A 23,761-nucleotide genomic window follows, 5' to 3' on the forward strand; every position below is an offset into this window, starting at 1 on the left:
GCAGTCGGGACGCCGCTTTTTGGTCGACACTGGAACGGAGATCAGCGTCTTACCTCCAACGAGTTATGATACCCGCAACAGAGAACCGGGACCGACCCTGAGGGCCGCAAATGGCAGCACAATACGAACCTACGGCACCCGCACGGTGCGGCTACAGTTCAGCTCCAGCCGGTTCACGTGGGACTTCACACTGGCCGCCGTGTTTCAACCACCCCTGGGGGCGGATTTTCTGCGAGCCCACAGCCTGCTGGTCGACCTGCAAGGGAAGCGATTAGTCCACGCCAAGACTTTTCAAACGTTCTCCCTGGGTGAAGCACAGTTGCCAGCTCCACACCTGGACTCCATCACGCTGTCCGACGATAAATTCACTAGGGTCCTGGCGGATTTCCCATCAGTACTGACACCACAGTTCACGGCAGCCATGCCCAGACACGGAGTACAGCACCACATCCCGACCCAGGGACCACCCCCCCACGCCCGTGCTCGAAGGCTTCCCCCGGACAAGCTCCGATTGGCGAAGGAGGAGTTCAAGAAGATGGAGCAATTCGGGATCATACGACGGTCCGACAGCCCATGGGCCTCCCCCGTTCACATGGTGCCCAAGGCAATGGGGGGCTGGAGACCATGTGGCGACTACCGCAGGTTGAACGGGCTACAACGCCAGACCGCTACCCTGTGCCGCACATTCAAGACTTCGCAGCAAACCTACACAGCGCAAGGATCTTTTCCAAGGTAGACCTCGTCCGGGGATACCATCAAATCCCTGTACATCCAGACGACATCCCCAAAACAGCACTTATCACCCCGTTCGGACTTTTCGAATTCCTCCGAATGCCGTTTGGTCTAAAGAATGCCGCACAGACTTTCCAGCGGCTAATGGACGCAGTGGGACGTGACCTGGACTTTGCATTCATCTATTTGGACGACATCCTCATAGCAAGCAGTAGTCGGCAGGAGCATCTGTCCCACCTCCGCCAGCTCTACTCCCGCCTGAGCGAATTCGGCCTTACAATCAACCCGGCCAAATGCCAGTTCGGACTCAACACCATCGACTTCCTGGGCCACAGGATTACTAAAGACGGGGCAACCCCGCTGCCCGGCAAGGTAGACGCGGTCCGCAACTTCCCCCGACCCAACACAATCAAAGGCCTGCAGGAATTTGTGGGTATGGTGAATTTCTACCACCGTTTCCTCCCCTCAGCAGCTTGAACCATGCGCCCCCTGTTCACTCTGATGTCGGGTAAGGGCAAGGACAGTACCTGGGACGAAGAGGCCGCAACCGCTTTCGTTAAAACCAAAGAAGCCTTGGCAAACGCCGCGATGCTAGTGCACCCCAGAACGGACGTTTCTACTGCCCTCACCGTGGACGCATCCAACACAGCAGTCGGTGGAGTGCTGGAACAACTCATCGAGGGTCGCTGGCAACCCCTGGCGTTCTTCAGCAAACACCTACGACCACCTGAACTCAAATACAGTGCTTTCGACCGGGAGCTATTGGCACTATACCTGGCAATCCGGCATTTCAGGTACTTCTTAGAAGGTAGGCCCTTCACCGCGTTCACAGACCACAAACCGCTTACCTTTGTGTTCTTGAAGGTGTCCGACCCCTGGTCGTTCCGCCAGCAGCGACATCTGTCCTACATCTCCGAGTACACGACGACATCCGGCATGTCTCAGGAAAGGACAATGTCGTGGCAGACGCACTTTCCAGACCTACCATACAGGCCCTGTCCCGGGGGTGGACTATGCAGCGCTGGCAGAGGCACAGCAGGCAGGCGCTGAGATCCCTAGTTACAGGACTGCAGTCTCCGGTTTGCAGCTCCAAGACCTCCCCGTAGGCCCAGGTGAGAGGACCCTACTGTGTGACGTAGCTACCAGCCAACCCCGCCCCGTCATCCCAGCAGCCTGGGGGGCAGCGAGTTTTTGATTCCATTCACAACTTAGCGCACCCCTCCATCAGGACAACCGTCCGGCTGGTCGCCAACAGGTTCGTGTGGCATGGACTGCGTAAACAGGTTAGTGAATGGGCCAAAACGTGCATGCAGTGCCAAACGGCCAAGGTGCAGCGGCACACCAAGGCTCCGCCGCAGCAGTTCGAACCTACCCGCCGGAGGTTCGACCATATCCATGTGGATATCGTGAGGCCCCTGCCAGTGTCACGAGGAGCGCGGTACCTCCTAACTATGAAAGACCGGTTCACCAGATGGCCAGAGGCAGTCCCGCTCACCGACACCACCTCCAAATCCTGCACCCAAGCACTGATCGCAACCTGGGTAGCACGCTTCGGGGTACCGGCCCACATTACCTCTGACAGGGACACCCAGTTCACCTTCAGCCTGTGGACAGCTGTGGCCAACCTTTTAGGATCGCAGCTACACCACACAACTGTCTACCACCCACAGTCGAACGGACTAGTGGAGCGCTTCCACCGTCACCTGAAATCGGCTCTCATGGCCCGCCTGGAGGGGCCTAACCGGGTGGACAAGCTTCCCTGGGTCCTGCTCGGAATCCGCATGGCGCCCAAAGAGGATCTGCACACCTCGTTGGCCGAGTTGGTGTACGGCGCACCCCTGGTCGTCCCAGGAGAGTTCATACCAGCCCCAAGGGGGCAAGAGGAAGAACCCACAGCAGTCCTGGACAGACTACCGGAGAGGCTCGGTAACCTGGTCCCCATCCCCACTTCACAGCACGGACAGAACCCGACCTACGTACCCAAAGACCTGCAGAACTATAAGTTTCTTTTTGTACGACGGAGCGGACACCGGGCACCGCTACAGCGGCCCTACGAGGGGCAGTTTAAGGTGATCAGGGACAATGGGTCCAGGTTCGTGCTGGACATTGGGGGGAGAGAGGAGGTTTTCACAGTGGACCAACTCAAAACGGCCCATGTGGACTTGGCGCAGCCGGTCCAGGCTCAGGCACCGCGGCGCAGGGGCAGACTTCCCAAACAGAGGCCGATCCAGACTGTGGACATTGGGGGAGGTATCGCCGGTTCTGGGGGGGGGTGGGGGTATGTGGCGACCCACTTTCTGGCACACACGAACCGGCTCACAACAGCACGCGCAGGCAGAGGGCCAGCCCCAAAAAGGGCGCCAGGCCATCTTTACCAGCAGGGGGAAAATCCTGCGCGCGGAAAGGGTCTGGGAATATGCATTCCCCACAGCAATCCCGCGCTTTAAAGCAGGCCGCGAAGTTTGAATAAATCTTTTTCATCGCAACTCTAACTCACCGACTCCGTGTGGTTATTCTAGCGCTGTGTGTAGCACACCGCTACAATACACACATTCTTTTTCTCCCTCTGACTATACCCCTTGCCCATCCTCTGGGTTCCCCACCCCCCCACTTTTCTTTCTCCCTGGGCCTCCTGTCCCATGATCCTCTCATATCCCTTTTGCCAATCACCTGTCCAGCTCTTGGCTCCATCCCTCCCCCTCCTGTCTTCTCCTACCATTTTGGATCTCCTCCTCCCCCTCCCACTTTCAAATCTCTTACTAGCTCTTCTTTCAGTTAGTCCTGATGAAGGGTCTCGGCCCGAGACGTCGACTGTACCTCTTCCTAGAGATGCTGCCTGGCCTGCTGCGTTCACCAGCAACTTTGATGTGTGTAGCCCCAGTATTGAATCTTTAGGCACCGAGCTACATTGAGCAGATGACAATCCTTGCATGCAAGACAGCAGATTCCCAAAACATACACAATGCTCCATGCTTTGCATGGAATGAAATTTTTTTAAAAATCAAGGATAAGCTTAGTCTCCTTGAATAAAAGCAGTAAAGTCTCTCACTCTTGGGAACCTACAGGCTGTGAATGCTCCAAATAGAGAAGGAGCATGCAAAAAGGTTTTGAAAATACATAGACCCTGTGTAATCAGAGGAAGAAAGCCAAACATTTTACAAACTATCTCCTTAATCACCTGCCTCGTTGTCGCAAAATAGAAGTGCTTACACCTGAGAGCCACAAGTTCTCATAAGTTAATCACAAGGAAGTAAGACACTGTGTTCATGACATCGTAGGTTTCCTCCGGGCGCTCCGGTTTCTTCCCACAGTCCAGAGATGTACTGGTTGGTAGGTTAACTGGTCATTGTAAATTTTCCCGTGATTACGCTAGGACTGGACTGGGGGATCGCTAGGCCGCGTGGTTTGAGGGGCCGGAAGGGCCTTTTCCACGCTGTATTTCAATAAGTAAGTAAGTAAATAAATAAATAAATAAATAAAGCAAACGAATTGTCACAGAGGGAGCAACAGGAATGGACGTCACAGGTAGTCAGCAACCCCAACTATCATCTTGGGGTATATTTAAACATTTAATTCTGCTCAAAATTAATAATTAGTTTAATATTAATAGGAATACCGATAATCTGATAGGCATCGGGTAAACACAAGGTTATTTTTAACTTCATTATTGGTACTGACGTCCTTTGAGAATAATGACACTTGTCGTTCCAATTTGGCTTTGGAAAGTAAAACATAATCCAACAGTCTCAGCAAACCAATGGTAATTCTGATTTCCACTCCTTACTTCAGAATGCAAATAGCTTAGCACACCAGATTGGCACCGAGTGTCAAACCATATTGCGAAAACGCCAGGGCTAACACTGAACCAAGAGCGCAGAGGGAGAAAATAGTTACCTGAACATAACGTTCAATCCTGCTAATGCGCTCACCTGATTGAAGTAGATTTAAAAACAACATAACTCACTCTGCTAAACGATTTCCACAGAAATAACACGTACCCGTCCCACCACCCTCTTCATCCGCATCACTAATTGCGCACCACAGGCTACGGAGCCCTCGAAAACCACCAATTTACTGGAAACTGCAGACGTAACGTCACTGAACCAACTGCGCAGGCGTCCACCGCGCGGCCCAGTCTCCACGCGGGATCCGTTGCGTCATTACGAAACTGCCGTTGGAAGCAACGCCCAAGGCGGATGCCGTCTGTGAAGTCCGTTGATGTGCAATTGATGTGATGCGGAAACATGCAAACTGAATTTTACTTATTGTGTTACTTTTTCCCAACGATAATCACCGCGAAGTTCAGCCTATGGAGACATTAATTAAAAGTTCACAGAAGAGCACTATAGGCCGCATGGCCTTCGTCGGTCGCCCAGCACCCAGCTGATTGACCCCGCTTACCGCAATGACGCTTTACCTTGTCCACACTGTTGAAGCCTTTTCTAATTGCCTTTCCCTTTACTGACAATGGATCTTCGTCCAAATGTCACCTATTTCTCCTTCAGCTGGTACAGCGCAACAAAGTACATTCAACACTTACTGCTTTTGTTTCAAATTTCTTATCAGTTGCAGATTTTCTTGTGCCCCAGTAAAGAAGTTTAAAATGCCAACGGCTCCTTTGTGTTGTGTAGCCATGGCTCAGAGATTCCCTGTTCTGAGGAAAGGTCACTGATGCAAGACATTTAACTCTTTTTCAGTCCTCACTGAGTTGCCTGATTGCTAATTACTTATTTAATAAAATCTCGAAAAAGTGTATCGTAATGACTTTTAAGATTCAGGATGACATTTCCAGTTTGAAATAATAAAGTGCTGGAAACACCAGCAAGTCAGGTGGAGTTAAATAGATAAACAACGTTAACCTTTCAGGTAAAACATTCATCAGCCCAATGTGTTGAACATTTTCAACACTTTTTGGTGTAATTTCAGATTTACAGCAACTGCAGTTCTTTTAATTTGCATGTGTTGTTTTCACAGTGGATCTATGGATTATGAAAAGGCTGAACAGCTAAAATGAGACATGCATACTCAACCACAGGTGGGGCAAGGGCAAAGTTGTTTGTGATTGTGTAGTTTGAGATGGATCACTTTTAGTTTCTGCTAGGTTACCACTTTTACTGAATGGACTTGAGGTTTTAATTTTTATCTCCAAGTGCTGAGAGATAATCCATGACTAGGAAGGGATAAAAGTTTGGGGGAAATCAGCATGTCGGGCAGCATCTATGGAAGAAACGTTTTGAGCCAAGACCCTTCATCAGGACTGTAAAGGAAGGGGGCAGAAGGCAAAATACAAAAGTGAAGTGAAGGGGTGTTGTAGAAGCTGGCAGGTGATAGGTGGAAGAGGCAAAGGATGAAAGACAGAATCTGATGACGGAGTAAAGGAAAGGAGGTAGGAAACCAGATGGAGGTGATAGGTCACGAGTGTGGGAGGAGAAGAGAGGGGTAAGAGGGCTATGAGAATGGGGGAAAAATAAAGGGTAGGGTGTTGCTCCTCCAACTTGTATTAGGGTCTTGGATGGTTTATTTGTTTCAATAGATGCTGTATGACTTGCTGAGCTGCTCAAGATACCAGCATATGCAGATCCTGTTGTGTCACTGACTGGGCAGTATGCCACATGTTTTGTGCTAGTTTAAATGCCTTATGTTTGCTGCTGCCTCAAATGAACACATTATACATTGTATAAAACAGTAAATATAATCCTGATTCTTCATTTTGGCATCCAAGCCACCAGTCTAACCAAATGATCAACAAAAGAGCCTATCTCAGTGCAAACCAGAGTCAGACAAGGCTTTATCATTGCCCATCACTTAATTTGATTTTTCACACCACAATGCTGCTTGTAATCTCTAGTGCTTCCTGCTGTTGTAGAACTAGGTCACAGGCTAGGAAACCATTCAAACTGTACCACTTTAACTCCAATTTCATTCACTCTTTGTGATCAATCTGTGCTAGTCAGTTGATTTTTGTATCTGTTTACATTCAGAGATGCAGAGTCATTAACACCTTATTCTGCAATGCACCCAAGACAATAGGCCTTCCTTGGAACATCCATGAATCAAAGCTGTTCGATTAACATATCCCCTGCTGTATTATTGTGCATTACTTCACATATGTCAAGTCAAATCAAAGTGGCGGTTGTTACATGCACAAGTGTACACAGATGCAATGAAAAACTTACTTGCAGCAGCAATACAGGCACAGTGCATCGATGAGCAGCATTCACAAGGAAAACATAAATTCAGCAGAAAACATAAATAGAACAAAAAAAGTCAATTTTATTGCAAAGCAGTCAATGTTATTATGTTATAGTGATTAAGGTTTTGTCACTTAGTTCAGGAATGGAATGGTTGAAGGTAAGTTACTGTTTTTGAACCCGGTGGAGTAGGACTTCTAGCTTTTGTAGCTCCTGCCTGATGGTTTCTGCAAGATGATAACGTAGCCCAGGATGTTGGAGATCTTTGATGAGAAATTTTGCCTTCTTGGTGCAGCACCTCATGTAGATACGACTGACCATGGAAAGGGATGTGCCAATGATGTACTGGGCTGAGTCCATTACTCTCTGCAGCTTCTTAGATTCCTGTAAATTCAAATTGCCATACCAGACCATGGTGCAACCAGTCAGGAAGCTTGCAATAGTACATTTGTGGAAGTTTGTTGGAGTCTTCAGTGACATGTCATAGAGACCTACAGTACCGAAACAGGTCCTTTGGGCCATCTAGTCCATGCCAAAGCTATTTAACCTGTCTGCTCCCATTGACCTGCATCGGAACCATAGCCCTCCATTTCATAGTCGTACTTTATTGATCCCGGGGGAAATAGGTTTTCGTTACAGTTGCACCATAAATAATTAAATAACAATAAAACCATAAATAATTAATAGTAATATGTAAATTATGCCAGTAAATTATGAAATAAGTCCAAGACCAGCCTATTGGCTCAGGGTGTCTGACCCTCCAAGGGAGGAGTTGTAAAGTTTGATGGCCACAGGCAGGAATGACTTCCTATGACACTGTGTTGCATCTCGGTGGCATGAGTATCTGAATGTACTCCTGTGCCCAACCAGTACCTTATGTAGTGGATGGGAGACATTGTCCAAGATGGCATGCAACTTGGACAGCATCCAGTTTTCAGACAGCACCGTCAGAGAGTCCAGTTCCATCCCCACCCCCACATCACTGGCCTTACGAATGAGTTTGTTGATTCTGTTGGTGTCTGCTACCCTCAGCCTGCTGCCCCAGCACACAACAGCAAACATGATAGCACTGGCCACCAGACTCGTACAACATCTTCAGCATCATCCAACAGATGTTAAAGGACCTCAGTCTCCTCAGGAAATAGAGACTGCTCTGACCCTTCTTGTAGACAGGGTCAGTGTTCTTTGACCAGTCCAGTTTATTGTCAATTCATATCCCCAGGTATTTGTAATCCTCCACCATGTCCACTCTGAACCCCTAACATGTATATAACTTTCCAAACTTCTCAAACGTTAAAATCGAGCTCGCATGCATAACTTGTGCTGGCAGCTCATTCCACACTCTCACAACCCTGAGTGAAGTTTCCCCTCATGTTCCCCTTAAACTTCTCTCCTTTCACCCTTAACCTGTGACTTTTGGTTGTAGTCTCATGCAACCTCAGTGGAAAAAACCTGCTTGCATTTACCCTATCTATACCCCTCAATTTTGTATACCTCTATCAAATCTCCCCTCAGTTGTCTACATCCTAAAGAATACAGTCCCATCCTATTCAGTTTTCCTTTGTAACTGGGGTCATCCAGGCACAGCAACATCATTGTAAATTTTCTCTGCACTCTTTCACCCTTGTTTACATCTTACCTGTAGGTAGATGACCAAAACTGCACACAATACTCCAAATTAGAGCTCACCAACATCTTATACAACTTCAACATAACATCTCTCTTTTGTACTCAGTATATTGATTTATGAAGGCCAATGTGCCAGAATCTTTCTTTATGGCCCTATCTACCTGTGATGCCACTTTCAACGAATTATGTAGTCCCAGATCCTTTTGTTCTACCACACTCCTCAGTGCCCTACCGTTCACTGGGTAAGACCTCCCCTGGGTGGTCCTACTGCAGAGCAATGCATCGTGCTTGTCTGCATTAAATTCCAAATATCAAACCTCATTAACCTCCTAAGAAAGTAAAGACACTGGCCTGCCTTTCCTTGTGATTGCATCTTATGTGCAGGGCCCATGACAGGCCATCCAATATATAAACTCCCAGGAATTTAAAGCTGCTGACTTTATCCAGTGCTGATCCCCTAATGTAGAATGGTGCATGTCTGTTCCCTCTTCTTGAAGTTAACAATCTGTGCTTTAGTTTCACTGATGTCAAATGAGAGATTGTTGTTGCAGCACCACTTAACTAAGTGTACTTATCTCACTCCTTTACATTGACTCACCACCACCTATGGTTTGCCTAACAAGGAAGTTCAATTCAAAATATGTGTGCTACATACAACCTTGAGATTTGTCTCCTTATGGGCATCCACAGAACAAAGAAACGCATAAACCCCAAAGACGGTTAAGCACCCAATGTGCAGAGAAAAACAAATTATGCAAACAATAAAAGTAAACAAATATCATTCAGAATTGAAGTTCATGAAAGTGAGTCTATAGCCATGAAGCCTGCCACAGCCAATTCAAGAGTCCATTAGTTACTGGCCACAGCCTCAGTTCAGCACAGGTATGAGTAAACTTCACTGTAGGAGCCATGCGTCTGTTTTCTATCTGCATTGTATTCTGTGTTGCATGTTTATTATGGTAGTTAGTCACATGGGTGGGGCATGGTAAAAGCAAAGTTACGTTCGTGCTTTGTTCTGGGAGATTAGTTTGGTTCTCATGACTTGCATGTCATGTTTTGTTGACAGCTTAATTATATCACTTCAAGACTGTTTTGCTAGTTGCTAATAAAGGATTAAATACATTTCTTTGACTTCATGGAACATCATCTTTGGATTGATCAGAGGGCATGCCATACAAGAATAAACCATGCTAGGTTGCTAGCAGTGACAACTGATTTGTTAGAATTGGCCACTGCACTTGTGGAGCAGTGAGCTGAACCAGTCTATCCCTCACCTCCAGCCCTGACACCTGAGCTTTTCAATCTGGCCTGGCACTTAATTCGTCCAAACCTTGGGTTATTCCTTGCTCTTCGCCCTGGGCCCTGCTACTTTGATATGCTCTCAGGCCCAGCCCCGCTGCCTCAATTCAGCCCAGCGTTCAAATTAATCAAACCTTGGGTATTTTTTCCATTCTCAGGCCTGGGCTCCAACTGGATTCTGCTGCATTGAATCATCTCCAAGTCAGCTCCAACAATGGCCAAACATTGGCTCATTCCTCACTCTCGTGCCAGGGTCAAGCTGTCTCGGTTCAGCCCATACATGCCAAGCCACAATCGTCTTGCACCTTCGAGACTCCAGTTCACACCACTGGTCAGGGGCACCTGTGTGGTTAGTCAATGAGGAGATGTTGTTCCCAATTCTCACTGAGGTCTGCTGAAAAGTAAGATGAAAATCCAATTACAGAGGAGATACAGAGGCCCAGATCTTAAAGATTGACTTACCAATTTCCACTACAATCTTGATTTTACATCTTCCCACCTTGCTTCCAATAAAAAAATGCCAAACCCTTTTCTCAGTTCCTTCATCTCCACCACATCTGTTCCCAGGACGAGGCTTTCCTTTCAAGGACATCAGAGATGTCTTACTTCTTCAAAGAATGGGGTTTCCCTTCCTCTCCAATTGATGCTGCCCTCACCAGCATCTCCTCTATTTCCCAGACATCTGTACTCACCCCATCATCCCACCACCTTAACAAGGATAGAATACCTCTTGTCCTCACCTACTACCTCTAGCCCCTCTGTATCTAATACATTATTCTCTGCAACCTCTACTGTCTTCAACAGGACACTAATAACAAACACTCTCCGCCCCCCACCATACTCTCCGCTTTCCACAGAGATTGTCTTATTCTAGGGAATCTTCTTATTCTGTGATTTCCTAGTTCATTCATCCCTCCCCACTAATATTCCTCTTGATACTCATCCCCACAAGCAGCAGAAGACTACATCTCCTCCCTAACCTCCATTCAGGGCCCTAAATAGTTCAAGGTGAGGCAACATTTCACCTGCAAACCTGTTGGGGTCACTTACTGAGTCTGGTGCTCTTGATGCAGCCTCCTCCATTGATGAGACCTGATGTACATTGGGAGACTGTATTGTTGAGCACCTCAGCTCCATCCGCAACAAGTGAAACTTCCTGGTGGCCAACCATTTTAATTCCCATCCCCATTCTGATATGTCGGTCCACGGCCTCCTCTACTGCTACCATGAGGCCACTCTCAGGTTGGGGGAGCAACGCCTGATATTCTGTCTAGGTTGCTTCTAACCTGATGGCATGAACATCAATTTCTCCAACTTAAGGGTAATTTTGTCCCATCTGCTTCCTTCCTTCCTTTTCAATTCCCCACTCTAACCTCTTGCCACTTCCTCACCTGCTGGTGCCCCTCCTCCTTTCTCCCATGGTCCACCCACCTCTCCTATCAGATTCCTGCTTCTCTAGCCTTTTCTACCCATCACCTCCTAGGTTCTTACTTCATCCCCTCCTCCACCCAACTGGCATCACCTGTCACCTTCTAGCTTGTCCTCCTTCCCCTCTCCCCTATCTTCTTATTCTGGCATCTTCCCCCTTCCTTTCCAGTCCTGATTAAGTGTCTTAGCCCAAAATGCCTACTGTTTATTCACTTCCGTAGATGTTGCCTGACTTGGTGAATTCCTCCAGCAATTTGTGTGTGTTGCTCTGGATTTCCAGCCCTACAGAATCTCTTGTGCTTAAAGGAAGATGATTAGTTTGGATGGAATGATTGTGTTGAACTCATCTGCCTCCCCTGAGCCCCTTGACACTCATAGGAAGACCAGAAGGTGGACAGGAGTTTGTGGAAATAGAATGTTAAGCTACTGACCCCAGATGACATTGAGGAACTGAAGAGTGAGTTCATAGTTTGGAGAATCATGAAACCTCTGATGTCACTTCACTGGTGGAAAGTGACCAATAAGAACATCAAGAGGTTCTTCATCCACAATGTGTTCGGAAAGCAAGGCAGGGTCAGAGAGAACTGCACACATTCTAGACAGAGTTGCAGCACTTTCTTCTGCAGTTCAGAGGGTAGTGGTGAGAGAGGAGTTACGAGGTGAAAAGCCAGCAGGCTCAGCTCTTCATCTCTGAATCCTCCACGAGCATCTTCTGATCTGAGGTTCAGGCTGGAGCAAGATGAGACGTGACCATGCTTCTTCTGACTGAAGGTTCACAGAGGGAGCCTGAAGGAAGAGGATGGCTCAGTAGCATTTTCACAGCTGGACATATTGAGAATGTGCAGATCCTTCTCTGCCAGTCTGTATGACAGAAGGTCTAGAGATAGCACAACTCCCAGAATATCATATCCCCTATGATGGTGGTGTTAGATGACAGCAATTAGGAAAGTTTGGATCAGCAACTGACCCTGGAGGAACAGAGTGGCTCCTTCCATTCTTCAACTCAAGTAAAAGTCCTGGAAGTGACATCTTATTGTTTGAGTTGTACTTGGTTCTGTGGGACTGAATAGATGCTGCTGGAATAGCTGGCAGCATGTCAGACTATGAGGAATGAGATTATTACCCTGAACTGCAAGCAGTAGAGGGACAGAGATAATATCAGGAATTGGAAACCCATCCCATTGTGAACGTAGACTATTAGATCCTGTCCAGGGTCATCATTATCAGGGTGAAATCTGCTCTGGGATGGGTGATCCACCTGGGCCAAACCTGTGGTGTACCTGGTAGGAAGATCTTGGACAACCTTGTCCTAAGAAGAATAATGTGCGCTGCCTTAATGACTATCACCTGGTAGCACTCACATCAACAGTGATGAAATGCTTTGAGGGGTTAGTCATGAACTCTTGCCTCAGCAAGGATCAGGACCCATTGCAATTTGCCTATCGCCACAATAGGTCAATGGCAGAGGCAATTTCAATTGCTCTCCACACGGCTTTAGACCACCTGGATAGCACAAACACCTATGTTAGGAACCAGAATTAGGTTTATTATCACCAGTATGTAACGTGAAATTTGTTAACTTAGCAGCAGCGGTTCAATGCAATACATAATCTAGCAGAGAGGAAAAAGAAATAATAAATAAACAAGTAAATCAATTATGCATATTGAATAGATTTTAAAAATGTGCAAAAACAGAAATACTGTATATTTAAAAAAGTGAAGTAGTGTCCAAAGATTCAATGTCCATCTAGGTATTGGATGGCAGAGGCTGTTCCTGAATTGCTGAGTGTGCACTTCTGTACTTCCTACCTGATGGTAACAGTGAGAAAAGGGTGCTGGAGGTCCTTTTTATTGGATGCTGCCTTTCTGAGACATCGCTCCCTGAAAATGTCCTGGGTAGTTTGTAGGCTAGTACCCAAGATGGAGCTGACTAGATTCACAATCTTCTGCAGCTCCTTTCTGTCCTGTGCAATAGTCCCTCCATACCAGACAGTAATGCAGCCTGTCAGAATGCTCTCCACAGTACATCTATAGAAGTTTGAGTATTTGTTGACATGCCAAATCTCTTCAAATTCCTAATAAAGTACAGCCACTGTCTTGCCTTCTTTACAGCTACATCGATATGTTGGGACCATGTTAGATCCTCAGATCTTGACACCTAGGAACTTGAAGCTGCTCACTCTTTCCACTTCCTATCTTCATAGAGGGATTGGTATGTGTTCCTTCATCTTACACTTCCTGAAATCTACAATCAGCTCTTTTGTCTTACTGACATTGGATGCCAGGTTGTTGCTGTGGCACCACTCCACTAGTTGGCATAGTTAAGAAAACATGCGAAAACCAGAAATACTGAATATTTTTTTTTAAAAAGTGAGGTAGTGTCACAGTTCATCCAGAGCACCTATATGACAGAGGATTCTCTGATCTATGGGCTGTTCCCAGCGACACACAGAAACAGACATCAAGTGCTGATGAAAGATGTCCTTTTGTCTGCCCAAAGCTTGTTGGTCTGGCAGCACACAGAGATATCTGTAGAGGAATGGTGCCGACTGTGCTAGTCAGGGCAGGAATAGGCTGATAGTACAGATGGATAAGTGGTTAAGGAATGGTGCAGGGGACAGGGCTTCAGATTTCTGAATCATTAGAATCTCTTCTGGGGAAGGTATGAACTGTATGAAAAAAGATGGGTTACACCTGAACCCAAGGGGGACACATCTTTATGGGCAGGTTAGGTAGAGCTGCTGGGCAGGGTTTAAACTAATTTGGCAGCAGGATGAGAACTGGAGTGATAGAGTTGAGGATGGGGCAACTGATATACAAGTCAATGCATTGCGTAATGTGACTGAGGAGAACCAATATCATACAATGTGTCCACAGCATCAAATCTGTCAATCTCTAACTGCATTACAAGATAAACTACCTTATTCCAATTTCAATTAGGTCACTCATTCTTCTGAATTCTAGTGAACGCAAGCCCAGAGCCATCAAACGCACTTCATATGACAAACCACTCGATCCCGGAATCATTTTTGTGAACCTTCTTTGAACCCGCTCCAGTGTCAGCACATGCTTTGTAAGATATGTGGCCCCAAACTGCTGTCAGTACTAAAAGTGAGGCCTCACTGGTGCTTTATAAAGCCTAAAAATATTATACCCTTGCATTTCTATTCTAAACCTCTTGACATGAATGTTAACATTGCATTTGCCTTCTTCATCACTGACTCAACCTGCAAATTAACCTTTAGGGAATCCTACACAAGAATATTGGAATTTTCTCTCCATTTAGAAAACAGAATATCCTTTTATTTCTTCAACCAAAGTGCATGACCATACACTTCCCGACACAGTTTTCCATCTGCCATTTTGCGTACTTTAGTAGCCTCTCTGCTTCCTCAAAAACTACCTGCCCCTCCACATATCTTTGTATCGTCTGCATACTCTGCAACAAAGCCATTAATTCAGTCATCCAAATAATTGACATATAACGTAAAAATAAGCGGCTCAAATACAGACTCCTGTGGAACACCACGAGTCACCGTCAGCCAACCAGAAAAGGCTCCCATTATTCCCACTCTTTGCCTCCTGCCAATCAGCCATTGCTTTATCCTAGAATCTTTCCTGTCATACTATGGGTTCTTTGCTGCTCTACTGTTCTCCCCAACAGTGTTCTTTTCCAATCAACTTTGGCTAGTTCCTCTCTTGTGCCTCTGTAATTCCCTTTACTCTACTATAATGCTGATACATCTACCTTTAGCTTCTCCTTCTCAAATTTCAGGGTGAATTTGATCATATTATGGTTCCTTTATCTTAAGCTCTCTAATCAATTCCAGTTTATTGCACAACACTCAATCCAGAATAGTTGATCCCCTAGTGGGCTCAAACACAAGTTGCTCTGAAAAGCCATATTGTAGGCATCCTAGAAGTTCCCCCTCTTGATGTCCAGCACCAACATGATTTTCCCAATCTACCTGCATATTGAAATCCCCCATGACCATTGTAACATTGCCCTTTTGGCATGCATTTTCTATCTCCCGTAATTTGTAGACCATATCCTTACTACATTTTGGGGTCTGTTTACAACTCGGATCAGGGTCATTTTACCCTTGCAGTTCCTTAGCTTTACCCACAACAATTCAACATCTTCTGACCCTATGTCAGCTCCTTCTAATGATTTGATTTCATATTTTAACAACAGAGCCACACCACTTCCTACCTGTTCTTTCGATACAATGTGTGTCCTTAGGATGTTAAGCTCTCAGCTATATCCTTCTTTCAGTCATGATTCAGTGATGCCTGCGTCATACCTGCCAATCTGTAAGTGTGCTACAAGTTCATCTACCTTATTCGGCATACTGTGCACATTCAGATACAACACCTTCAGCCCTGTACTCACCCTTTTCTATTTTGTCGGCTTTTACTTTGCAACTCATCCTGTTGACTGCAATTTTGACCTACCGTCAGCCTCTCCTTGTTGGGAGTCTCACTGCATGTTGCCTTTGTTTGTAAATCAACTGACTCATCCTCATCACTGTCACGCCAGTTCCCATCTCCCTGCCAAATTCATTTAAACCTTCCCAAACAACTCTAGCCAAATTCTGCAAGGGTATTGGACTCCCTTGAGTTCAGGTGTAACCTGGCCCTTTTGTACAGGTTGTAACTTCCCCAGAAGAGATCCCATTGATTCATAAATCTGAACCCCTATCCCCTGCGCCAGTTCCTCAGCCATGCATTCACCTGCCGAATTATCTTACCCTCACTGGCATGTGGCACAGGCTGCGATCACTACCCTGGAGGTCCAGTTTTTCAACTTTCTTCCTAGCTCCCAATTAACTCTCTTCAGGGCCTCCTCACCTTGTCTGCCTATGTCATGGGTGCCAATATGCACCAGGACTTCTGGTTACTCACGCTCAATTTTGAGATTGCCATGGCCACGATCCAAGACATCCCTGATCTTGGTACTAGGAAGGCAACATACTACCTGGATGTCTCTATCACACCCACAAAACCTCATCTCTGTTCCTCAGACTGTGGAATCTCCCATTGAAACTGCAGTCCTCTTCACTCAGTTACCTATCTCCTGCAATCTAGGTATGACTACCTCTCTGTAGTCCCTATCTATCACCTCCTCATTCTTCCACATTCATTGATGGTCATCAAGCTCCAGTTCCTTAAAACATTTTCTCAGGAGCTGCTCAGTGTACCTGGTGCAGATGTGTTAATCCTGGAGAATGGAGGTCTCTGGCCCTGGAGCCATTCCCTGCCCTAACAGACAAAGAATGAACAAATAAGAACAGAAAGAAGAAATACCTACCAAATACTTTACCTTGTCCAACCCTGATCTCACCTAAGCTTGTTGAACCAAAGCTACTCTAAACACTGGCACACTCAAGAGAATAGCCACTCCACTTGCACCTGAGTTATTTTTATTGGCCCTTTCTAATGAATCCCTCTTGCTGATTGGTTGCTGCACAACTCAGAGAAAGTGCCATGAAGCTATGCCTTTTTAACTCTTGCTTGTGGTCCTGATTGAAAGATAGCACTTCTTATGCACTCCCTCTTGTGATTGCCCAAATCAGTGAACCTGCTGTGAAGCTCTGCTTTTTAAATCTTGATCGTAATCCTGATTGAATGGTAACTCTTTTTATGCAGTGTCTCACATTGATTGCTCAATTCAAGAGAAAATAAGAAGAAGTCCAGTCAATATTAGCATAAACAAAGAGTGAAGAGTCACACTTGTGGGCAGAAGATATTTAAATTAGGGATAGGGTTGCTAAGAAAAAGAGAACACTGATATGTTACTCATTTACATTTACTTGCAGGCTTCAGTGCACAATCACATTATTTTTCCTCATATTCTGCTTTCATCCAACTGTAAGATTGCTCATATTTTCCCCTCTTAACATATGCAACAATAGGGTCTCTTCCCATCTCAACATCTGTAGACAAGACCATAAGAGCATAAGATATAGGAGCAGAAGTAGGCCATTCGGCCCATTGAGTCTGCTTCGCCATTCAATCATGGGCTAATTCATTTATTCCAGTCATTCCCCACTCCCCTGCCTTCTCCCCATACCTTTTTGATGCCCTGGCTAATCAAGAACCTGTCTATCTCTGTCTTAAATGCACCCAGTGACTTGGCCTCCACAGCTGCTTGAGGCAACAAATTCCACAGATTTACCACCTTCTGACTAAAGTAATTTCTCTGCATCTTTGTTTTAAATGGGCATCCTTCAATCCTGAAGTTGTGCCCTCTTGTCCTAGACTCCCCTAACATGGGAAATAACTTTGCCATTCCTAATCTGTTCAGGCCTTTTAACATTCGGAATGTTTCTATGAGATCCCCCCCTCATTCTCCTGAACTCCAGGGAATACAGCCCAAGAGCTGCCAGCTATTCCTCATATGGTAACCCTTTCATTCCTGGCATCATTCTTGTGAATCTTCTCTGAACCCTCTCCAATGTCAGTATATCCTTTCTAAAATAAGGAGCCCAAAACTGCACACAATACCCCACGTGTGGTCTCATGAGTGTCTTATAGAGCCTCAACATCACATCCCTGCTCTTATCTTCTATACCTCTAGAAATGAATGCCAACATTGCATTCGCCTTCTTCACCACCGACTCAACCTGGAGGTTAACCTTTAGGGTATCCTGCACAAGGACTCACAAGTCCCTTTGCATCTCTGCATTTTGAATTCTCTCCCCATCTAAGTAATAGTCTGCCCGTTTATTTCTTCCATCAAAGTGTATGACCGCACACTTTCGCACATTGTACTTCATTTGTCACTCCTTTGTCCATTCCCCTAAACTATCTAATTCTCTCTGCAGGCTCGCTGTTTCCTCAACACTACCCGCTCCATCTTTGTATCATCAGCAAATTTAGCCACAAATCCACTAATCCCATAGTCCAAATCATTGACATACATTGTCAAAAGCAGCTGTTCCAACACCGACCCCTGTGGAACTCCACTGGTAACTGGCAGCCAGCCCGAACAGGATGCCTTTATTCCCACTCTCTGTTTTCTGCCGATCAGCCAATGCTCCACCCATGCTAGTAACTTCCCTGTAACTCCATGGGCTCTTATGATGCTAAGCAGCCTCATGTGCAGCATCTTGTCAAAGGCCTTCTGAAAATCCAAGTACACCAGATCTACTGCATCTACTTTGTCTACCCTGTTTGTAATTACCTCAATAAATTACAGTTGGTTAGTCAGGCAGGATTTTCCTTTCAGGAAACCATGCTGGTTTTGGCCTATCTTGTCATGTACCTCCAGGAATTCTGTAATCTCATCCCTAACAATCGATTCCAACAACTTCCCAACCACTAACAAGTCTGTAGTTTCCTTTCTGCTGCCTTCCACCCTTCTTAGATAGTGGAGTAACATTTGCAATTTTCCAGTCATCCGGTACAATGTCAAAATCTATTGATTCTTGAAAGATCAGTTTTAATCCCTCCACAATCTCTCCAGCTACTTCCTTCAGAACCCGAGGGTGCATTCCACCAGGTCCAGGAGATTTATCCATCCTCAGACCACTAAGCTTCCCGAGCACCTTCTCAGATGTAATTTTTACTGCACATACTTCACTTCCCTGACACTCTTGAATGTCCAGTATACTGCAGATGTCTTCCACTGTGAAGACCGATGCAAAACATGCATTCAGTTCCTCTGCCATCTCTACGTCTCTCATTACAATATCTCCAGCGTTATTTTCTATTGGTTCTATATCTACCCTCGTCTCTCTTTTACCCTTTATATACTTAAAAAAGCTTTCAGTATCTTCTTTGATATTAGTCACCAGCTTCCTTTCATAATTCATAATTCATCAAGGAGGAGTGGGGAATTGGATACTAGATGGATTAACTTTCAAAGAACATTACAATGGTTCTTGGTGAAGGTATAGTTACTGAACATGATGAGTAAAGTGAGCACTACTGTAATTGACCTAAATACAGTACGTAAAAACTAAAAAGGCGTGGCATGCCTTTTGCAGGCAGAAAAGGTTAATGTGTTTTTGTTAGTGGAAAAGATTAACATGTTTTTATTAATCTTTGCTTTTGTGTGACTACGACTTGCCCTGTGTCTGTACTTTTACTCGATTGAGGGTTCTCAGACCAATTGCAATGTTTTCAGGTGGAAGGAACTTCCACTTCCTGGCAGAGTCCATTGAAATATGACCTTCCAGTAAACTGAGCTGTTATCAAATGTTCGTGGGCGTATGAATTACAATAATATATTGAGACATGTTAAAATCTGCAATTGCTTGTGAACACTCTCAAACCAGAGAAACAGGACGGATCAATACTCACTTTGTTTTGCAGGCTCTTCCATACACTTCAATACCCCACAAATGGAGGCTATCATATCAAAACATGATGTGGAAGAACGGACATTACAGAAAGTTAAATTGGATTTGATGTCGTCATGCAATAAATCTAATGTCCTCTCACCTGCCACACTTTACCAAGCCCTTCTTTAAAATGAATTTATACTCTATTTGCATGTTGAGGGAATTAATGGTTACAGGGAAAAGGCAGGTAGGTGGAGATCAGTCTATAGCCAGATCAGCAATGATCTTATTGAATGACGAAGCAGGCTTGACAGGCTAGATGGCCTACTCCTGCTTCTATATCTTATGTTCTTATTACAATTTCTTAAACCATTTCTAGGTGCAATCATATCACTACCCCAAGACTCTGACAATTAGGGGAATATTTCTATATTATTTGTCTTATTTTTGCTTGTATTCTTTTTGTTCCAAATTTATCACTTTGCTTAAACAAAAAGCAGAAAATGCTAGAAGTTGTTAACAGGTCAGGCCACATCATTGAAAGGATAAAAAAAAAAATCATGTTTCTTGTCAAAGACCCTTCATGGAACTAGGAAGGAGACAAAAGAAACTTGTTAAGGTGAGGGAGGATGTGGAAGGGGAAAGCTGGGGTGACCATTAATATTCAACCAACCTACGCAGAACTCAGCATCTATAGTTTCTTGTGTCTCCTATAAAACAGGGTTATCTGGTCAATAAGTGAATGAGAGCAGTTAGAAAGTGAGAACATAGTTATTGTAGGATTTGCAAAATGAGAGCAGCAAGACATGTTCACAGATGAGACCTAAGGGGGAAAACACAAACAATCACAGCCAATATCACAGATGGATGATGGATATATAAAGTTATATATAGATAGAAATAAAGTCAACTGGATTTGTAGAATTCAGAAGGTTGCAATATTTCTATACAGAAGATGAGATGCTGTTCCATAAGCTTGCTCTGAACCTCTATGTAACAGTACAGGAGGCCACAGACTGAAGGTCGAGAGTCGACTGGGATGGAGGCAAGGGAAGTTCCTGTTCAATGCAATTGCTCTGTAAGTGATCACCAGGGTAACCTTGTTCAGAACCTGTCCTCATGGTCACCCTGTTGTATCATATCGGGGTCACCCTCCTTTGCTCGTCCTCCCTAGGTGCAACAAGCTTCTTTCATTTCCTTCCCAGTTCAGGCAAAGAGTTGCTCACTACTGAGGCCATCTTCAAAAGGTGATACCTGAAAAAGGCAGCATCTATCATAAAGGACCCCCACCACCCAGGACATGCTCTCTTCTCATTACTACCACCAGAGAGGAGGTACAGGAGCCTGCAGACACATACACAACATTTTAACATTTTAGGAATAGCTTCTTCCCCTCTGCCATCAGATTTCTGAATGGACAATGAACTGATGAACACTACCTCACTATTTTTGCTCTCTTTTTGCTCCTTCTTAAGCCTGTTGCATCTAATGGGACATAGGCCATTGAAAGCAGCTTACCAGAGTACTCTGCCTTCAGGCAGCCTTTCAGGTTGCCCCTAGCTGTAGCCCATCTTTGAAGATCCTTCCTCTGCCAGGGTTGAGATCTTTGGAGCTTCTTTGTAGCACTGGATTTTGACGGGGTTGCTTGCCTCTTTTCGCAGCTGCACTTGGGACTTTCCATGGTGCAGTTTCTCTTTTTGCACTACTTATTTCACTTTTTAATGTATATTTATAGGATATTTTATATGTTGCACTGTACTACTGCTGCAAAGCAACAAATTTCATGACATATGTCAGCAATATTAAACATAATTCTGATTTTCAACCTGGAACACTTCTCAAAGAAGTGTCCTGGTTTGCTGAGTATTTCTAGCATTTTCTGTTTTCATTTTTGAATTACAGCATCTACGGTTTATTTTTATTTTCACTTTTATTGACAATTTTACTGATATCTGTTTAGACCTCCTGACTTCTGTGAGAGTTTATGTGATTAGTTCCAACACTGAATGATGAGTAAAGTAAATGTTACTGCAGAATTAGAATAATGGACATCATATTTTTGCAGGATCATAAGAAAAAATCTCTCTTTAAGGTATTCTTTTCCTTTGTAATGTTTTCGTTGCTTAGAATATGACATTATTGCATCGATGCTTTTATTGGTACAGCACACATTTTTTGTCCATATTTCAGGGTCCGGGTATTGCTGGGACTTCCTGCATTTATTCCCAAGCCCAAGTGCCCTTGAACTGAGCAGCATGCTAGTTCATTTCAGAGGGCATTTGAGAGTTTGGCCTCACTGAGTTTTTACAACAGTCTAGTTATTTACGGTTTATGAAAAACATAACAAATCGTTTCCAGAGATGAATCTGAACTTAGGTTGCTGGATTATTAGTACGGCCTCCAAACCCCTCCCCTCCACTGAGTACATTTACATGGAGGGCTGTCAGAAGAAAGAAGCATTCATCATCAAAGACCCTCACCTTCCAGGTTATGCTCCCTTTTCACTACTACCAACAAGTAGGAGGTACACAAGCCTTAAGTCCTGCACCACCAGGTTTAGGAACAGTTATTACCCTACAACAATAAGGTTTTTGAACTGGCATAGATAACTTCACTCATCTCAACTTTGAACTGATTCTACGACCTATATTCACTTTCAAGAACGCTTTGCAACTTGTGTTCTCAGTACTTTTTCTTTGCATTTTGTCTTCTTTTGCTTATTGGTTGTTTGTCAGTTTTTGTTTACGTACAGTTTTTCATATATTCTATGGTGTGCCTTTTTTTGTAAGTGCCCGCAAGAAATGAACCTCAAGATAGCTGATAACATATATGTATTTTGTTAGTAAATTTAATTTGAACTTTGAACTTACCCCTCAGTAAGTGGCTGCTAAGACACCACTTTGACCTGCTATTATCCTTCTGAACACAGTTAAGTGCTAGTTCTTCTCCAAGTCATATGATTCATGATGCCACTTGGTCTAAATCTACATAACACCAGTGTGCAGTACCAATAGGCATCATGAATCATACGATTTGGAGAAGAACTAGCACTTAACTGTGTTCCCAAACATGCACTGCTGTTGTCTTGGGTGATAGAAGTCATGGATTTCATTATAGATGAATCTAGTAGATGGTTCACATTCAAGAGTCATGGTGCACTGGTGATAGAGAGAATGAATATAAAAGTGGTGGTGGGGGGTGTTGATTGGTATCAATCATAAAGCAACAAGAGTTCTACAGCACAGAAATAGGCCTTTTGGCTGAACTTGTCCATGCCCACCTACACTAATCACATTTGCCCAAGTGGCTTCTTATGGCTTATGTTGAGCTTCTTCGTTGGTATTGCACTTATCAAAGCAAGTTGAAATTTACTGACATAGCTGTTAACAGAACATTTGCTACTAACAGTAAAATTTTACACCTTATGATTTATTAGATAGATTTTACAGCAAAAGTATGCTTTTTAGTTCAACTGATCTACGCAAGTGTTTATAAATCATTTTCTAAAATAACAGAATAGCCTTAGGTACAATGAGACTGTTTCGATTGTTATTCAATTCTTGCTGCTGTCTGTAAGGAGTTTATACTGTACATTCTCTCCATGACTCTGTGGCTTTCCTCCGAGTGCTCTGCTTTTTCTCCCATGTTCCAAATACGTACAGTTCAGATTAGTGAGTTGTGGCACGCTCTGTTAGGACCAAAGAATGGCAATATTTTTGGGCTGCTTAGCACAATCCTTGTTGATTTGATTTAACACAAATGATGCTTTTGGTGCTTTTTTAAAATGTATGTTTTGTTGCTTTGATGTACATGTGACAAATAAAACTAATCTTTATCTAAGTTTGTACTGATTATAAGTATGAGCAATCTAGCTAGTTCCATAAACCTGCAATTTCTTTCCTTCCAATATAAACATTCAAAGTTCAAAGTAAATTTATTATCGAAGTACATATATGTCACCAAGTAGAACCGTGAGATTCATTTTCTTGGAGGCATTCACAGTAGAACAAAGAAAAACAATAGAATCAATCAAAGACTACACACAAAGACTGGCAAGCAACCAATGTGCAAAAGAAGACTAACTGCAAGCACACTAAAAACAAACAAACAAACAAACAAAACAAATAAATAAATAAACTATACAGAGAACATCAAAATCAGAATCAGGTTTATTATCACCGGCATGTGTCGTGA

The 23,761-nt window shown here is 44.4% G+C and overlaps 1 protein-coding gene across 6 annotated transcripts in view; it reads right to left on the reverse strand.

Moving 5' to 3' along the window:
• The window catches only part of LOC140195003 (interleukin-6 receptor subunit beta-like), a 135,462-nt gene extending 130,625 nt beyond the window's left edge, over positions 1-4,837 (reverse strand). Inside the window, exon 1 of one of the 6 annotated variants that reach the window (XM_072252545.1) lies at positions 4,697-4,828. The gene's annotated coding sequence lies outside the window, so the exon portion shown is untranslated. Of the gene's footprint in view, positions 1-4,626 lie in introns of all 6 variants that reach the window. The other 5 variants (XM_072252546.1, XM_072252540.1, XM_072252538.1 and 2 more) reach the window with 5 other exon arrangements.
• Positions 4,838-23,761: the final 18,924 nt, after the last annotated feature.

This window comes from Mobula birostris, chromosome 3 (genome assembly GCF_030028105.1).
Source record: "Mobula birostris isolate sMobBir1 chromosome 3, sMobBir1.hap1, whole genome shotgun sequence".
NCBI classification, from domain to species: domain Eukaryota; kingdom Metazoa; phylum Chordata; class Chondrichthyes; order Myliobatiformes; family Myliobatidae; genus Mobula; species Mobula birostris.